Source organism: Eptatretus burgeri, unplaced genomic scaffold (genome assembly GCF_056783735.1).
Source record: "Eptatretus burgeri isolate ZD-2024b unplaced genomic scaffold, Ebu_testis_v1 Ebu_testis_scaffold_3172, whole genome shotgun sequence".
Lineage (NCBI taxonomy): Eukaryota > Metazoa > Chordata > Myxini > Myxiniformes > Myxinidae > Eptatretus > Eptatretus burgeri.
The window spans coordinates 1-5,000 of NW_028225120.1; the positions used below are offsets into that span (position 1 = coordinate 1).

Below are 5,000 nucleotides of genomic sequence, written 5' to 3' on the forward strand. Positions count from 1 at the left end.
TCCATTGTGACTCAGTTTCTAAAGAGGACGGAGCACGAACGAACAACCACCATATGTTGGCATCCATAGCACATGATTTGTTGAGTCTTATGGCCCAAAGGTCTTTGTCAGGGTCCGTATCACATGATGTCGGAAAGACCAATCTCAGACCAGAGGTGATTTTGGACGGGAGATCAATTTTAAACCAAGCTCCTTTTATTGTGGTTTCACCGAAACATGTTAGTCATCGAGTAGTAAACAAAGTAATCCCGGTGTCCCTCAAACAGAACCTCATGGTCACATGACCGTACCCCTCCATTTGCCATTTCCACATTCATGTTGTAATGTCGGTGTCGCAATGAAGTTTAACACAGAAGGCCGTTTGGACCATCATGCCTGTGCTTTCGTTTGTTTGTACACAGCACATTGGCTGAGGGAGCTGCTGTGCCGCTGATGCAGTGCCCTCCTGCTAGTTAGGGCAGGAATTTGGCCACCTACTCTTCGCAAAGGACACCACTAACGGGGGGGGTCCACTGACCCGGGTTCTGGCCAGGGGTCGACACTCTCGGTGGGGGGATTGAGACCATGACGGTCGGAATTCACGACAGTGGTGACGTCTGGGGACCAGGAGAGTCCGTTGGAAACGGGACCCGAAGGCGAAGGTGTTGAGAATTCGAGCGAGCGGTGTTCACGCTGACCCGCCAGGCTCCGCACGGAGACGATGACCGGCAGGTCATCGGGTGGAGCCGGAGGTGCCGGAAGCTGGAGCGAGCGGTCTTCACGGCGACGCCGTATCCGTGCGGGGACGACGACGGGTGATGAATGTTGGCACGACGCGAGGCAGCGCTTGAACTCGCGTTTCTCCTCCAACATGAGCTCGACCCGGTCGATCCCCTCGAAGTTGGCGCAGCCTCGGCACACGGGCTCCGAGAAGATCCGCAGCATCGACCATGACGACCGCGGCAGGGCGCACAGGGAGCAGCAGCTGCGATGCGCCGCAAGCTCAAAATCCCGCGCCGCCATTTTCTTTCAGATCCCGGAAAATCCCCCAACACGGACGAAACACGTGGGCTGTTAAGTTCCTCTTGAGAAGCCGATCGGAGACAACTGAGGTAAAAACGGATCACGACGCGTTCGCTAAACATGCGCAGGGAACGATGGAATAATCTGGAAGGAGAAAATAAAATTGTTATTCCACGAACACCTGTCTGTGGTGATCCGATCTACTTCGGTTGTGAGTGAGGAAACGGCGGAGAAACGTCTTCTCTGAACGATGGGTGAATGGTCAAACTCGCACGTTACGTCACGTCTGACGTCATCACGCAAATTCCCCGATTCCCTCCTGTTGACTCATCGATGCGACTTCAGGATTTTGTCGTACGGTTGTTGTAAGTAGGTTATTTTCGGTACATAAGTACCCTGACCTTTCGGTAATTTAATTACGTTGACGTGCTCGGTGCGCGCATCCGTGAAGCCGTCGCGCGGCCATCTTGGGACTCCCAAAAGGAAGGTTCGCACACGTGCGGTGCCGCGGCCATCTTGGGACTCCCAAAGGGAAGGTTCGCACAGTACGTGAGGTGGATGTGGAGAAAACGTTGTTTTTTTCGGTTCGTTTTGCACGTCTCGGTGAGGACTTCGTACGGAGAACACGACGTGTAAATATAACTCGTACGGAGAACACGACGTGCAAATATAACTCGTGCGGGAGAATCAATTAAAACCGCGGGAACCAAATATTCATGTAAAAATTAATGATCCAATCTGAATAAAAAAATCCGAACTTTTACAAAAACCATTGAAATATTCATGGCGAAGGAATTACTGGATGGTTTAATATATACATATATATATATATATATATATATATATGTATATATATATTTGTATGATACCTGCATTTGCTGGTTGTGTCATTGCCAGGAGTGCAGCTGTGCCCCTGATGCAGTGCCCCTTAGTTGCAGTAAGCAGGTACTCATTTTGCTGACCTCGGAAGGATGACAGGCTGAGCCAACCAACCTGGTATGACAGACAGGCTGAGCCAACCCACCTGGTATGACAGGCTGAGCTAACCCACCTGGTATGACAGGCAGGCTGAGCCAACCCACCTGGTATGACAGACAGGCTGAGCCAACCCACCTGGTATGACAGACAGGCTGAGCCAACCCACCTGGTATGACAGGCTGAGCCAACCCACCTGGTATGACAGGCTGAGCCAACCCACCTGGTATGACAGGCTGAGCTAACCCACCTGGTATGACAGACAGGCTGAGCCAACCCACCTGGTATGACAGGCTGAGCCAACCCACCTGGTATGACAGGCTGAGCCAACCCACCTGGTATGACAGGCTGAGCTAACCCACCTGGTATGACAGGCAGGCTGAGCCAACCCACCTGGTATGACAGACAGGCTGAGCTAACCCACCTGGTATAACAGACAGGCTGAGCCAACCCACCTGGTATGACAGACAGGCTGAGCCAACCCACCTGGTATGACAGGCTGAGCCAACCCACCTGGTATGACAGACAGGCTGAGCCAACCCACCTGGTATGACAGGCTGAGTCAACCCACCTGGTGTTTGGTAACAGCAGAACAAGGGCTCGAACTCAAGACTCTTGAGATCTTAAAGCAGTCACCTCAATCGTTCGGCCAACAACAGGCTTCGCTGGTAAAATGATGAATTTTAAGAAGAAGAAGAAGAAGAAGAAGAAGAAGAAGAAGAAGCAAGAAAAAGACTGAAAATCGTTAGCAACTTTTATTTAAATTTACACAGACTCACAAATGTAAATACTTCATAAATTACTGCAGGGCTCATGGTGCCGAACATGGCCCATCTCAATGTCAGGCTCATGGTACCGAGCATGGCCCATCTCAATGTCGGGCTCATGGTACCGAACATGGCCCATCTCAATGTCGGGCTCATGGTACCGAACATGGCCCATCTCAATGTCGGGCTCATGGTACCGAGCATGGCCCATCTCAATGTCGGGCTCATGGTACCGAGCATGGCCCATCTCAATGTAGGGTCCATGGTGCCGAGCAGGGCTCATCTCAATGTCGGGCTCATGGTACCGAACATGGCCCATCTCAATGTCGGGCTCATGGTACCGAACATGGCCCATCTCAATGTCGGGCTCATGGTACCGAACATGGCCCATCTCAATGTCGGGCTCATGGTACCGAACATGGCCCATCTCAATGTCGGGCTCATGGTACCGAGCATGGCCCATCTCAATGTCGGGCTCATGGTACCGAACATGGCCCATCTCAATGTCGGGCTCATGGTACCGAGCATGGCCCATCTCAATGTAGGGCTCATGGTACCGAACATGGCCCATCTCAATGTAGGGTCCATGGTGCCGAGCAGGGCTCATCTCAATGTCGGGCTCATGGTACCGAACATGGCCCATCTCAATGTCGGGCTCATGGTACCGAACATGGCCCATCTCAATGTCGGGCTCATGGTACCGAACATGGCCCATCTCAATGTCGGGCTCATGGTACCGAACATGGCCCATCTCAATGTCGGGCTCATGGTACCGAACATGGCCCATCTCAATGTCGGGCTCATGGTACCGAGCATGGCCCATCTCAATGTAGGGTCCATGGTGCCGAGCAGGGCCCATCTCAATGTAGGGTCCATGGTGCTGAGCAGGGCTCATCTCAATGTCGGGCTCATGGCACCGAACATGGCCCATCTCAATGTCGGGCTCATGGTACCGAACATGGCCCATCTCAATGTCGGGCTCATGGTACCGAGCATGGCCCATCTCAATGTAGGGCTCATGGTACCGAACATGGCCAATCTCAATGTCGGGCTCATGGTACCGAACATGGCCCATCTCAATGTCGGGCTCATGGTACCGAACATGGCCCATCTCAATGTCGGGCTCATGGTACCGAACATGGCCCATCTCAATGTCGGGCTCATGGTACCAAGCAGGGCCCATCTCAATGCAGGGCTCATGGAGCCCAGCCGGGCCCATCTCAATGTTGGGCTCATGGTACCAAGCAGGGCCCATCTCAATGTCGGGCTCATGGTGCTGAGCATGGCCCATGTCAATGTCGGGTCCATGGTGCCAAGTCGGGCCCATCTCAATGTAGGGTCCATGGTGCCAAGCAGGGCCCATCTCAATGTGTGGTCCATGGTGCCAAGCAGGGCCCATCTCAATGTAGGGTCCATGGTGCCAAGCAGGGCCCATCTCAATGTAGGGTCCATGTTGCCAAGCAGGGCCCATCTCAATGTAGGGTCCATGGTGCCAAGCAGGGCCCATCTCAATGTGGGGTCCATGGTGCCAAGCAGGGCCCATCCAAATGTGGGGTCCATGGTGCCAAGTGGGGCCCATCTCAATGTAGGGTCCATGGTGCCAAGCAGGGACCATCTCAATGTAGGGTCCATGGTGCCAAGCAGGGCCCATTTCAATGTGGGGTCCATGGTGCCAAGCAGAGCCCATCTCAATGTGGGGTCCATGGTGCCAAGCAGGGCCCATCTCAATGTAGGGTCCATGGTGCCAAGCAGGGCCCATTTCAATGTGGGGTCCATGGTGCCAAGCAAGGCCCATCTCAATGCAGGTTCATATGTTTCCTCCACTCCTAATTGTGTTTTCTCACCCCCCTGTTGCATCCAAGACTTGTCCCACCTCCCCACTGCCAGTCCAAGTTCTCTCTTCCCTCTGTCACCACACTCTTCCATAGGCAGAGATTTTGTATCCCCCCCAAAAAAAAACGACGTCGCTTCGAGGTGAGTGTGCAACAGGACGCCCAGTTTTACGTCCATCCGAGTGACGACACACACAACGATGAATCTCCCTGCCTGTGCAACACCGGGATGGCAGTTTTCAGCTGGGTCGTGTTCAAGGTTCAAGAAGTAATAAATGAACGTGCAGCCTCATTCAAACAACACCGTGAACCAATCACGTGCGCCCAAGGCTTTGCGTCATCAACCGGCACATTGACTCCTCCCTTCCGGAAATACGTCACGCGTTCCACCGAGGAGTTTTTACAAAATCCAACACAAACATTG

At 53.2% G+C, this 5,000-nt stretch overlaps 1 long non-coding RNA gene across 1 annotated transcript; it reads right to left on the reverse strand.

The window, feature by feature from the left end:
• Positions 1-156: 156 nt before the first annotated feature.
• LOC147006455 (uncharacterized) lies at positions 157-1,329 on the reverse strand. The gene is made up of 2 exons (XR_015054821.1): positions 1,184-1,329; positions 157-1,086 (listed from the first exon to the last, which is right to left on the reverse strand). It is a non-coding gene; the product is annotated as an uncharacterized LOC147006455 (long non-coding RNA).
• Positions 1,330-5,000: the final 3,671 nt, after the last annotated feature.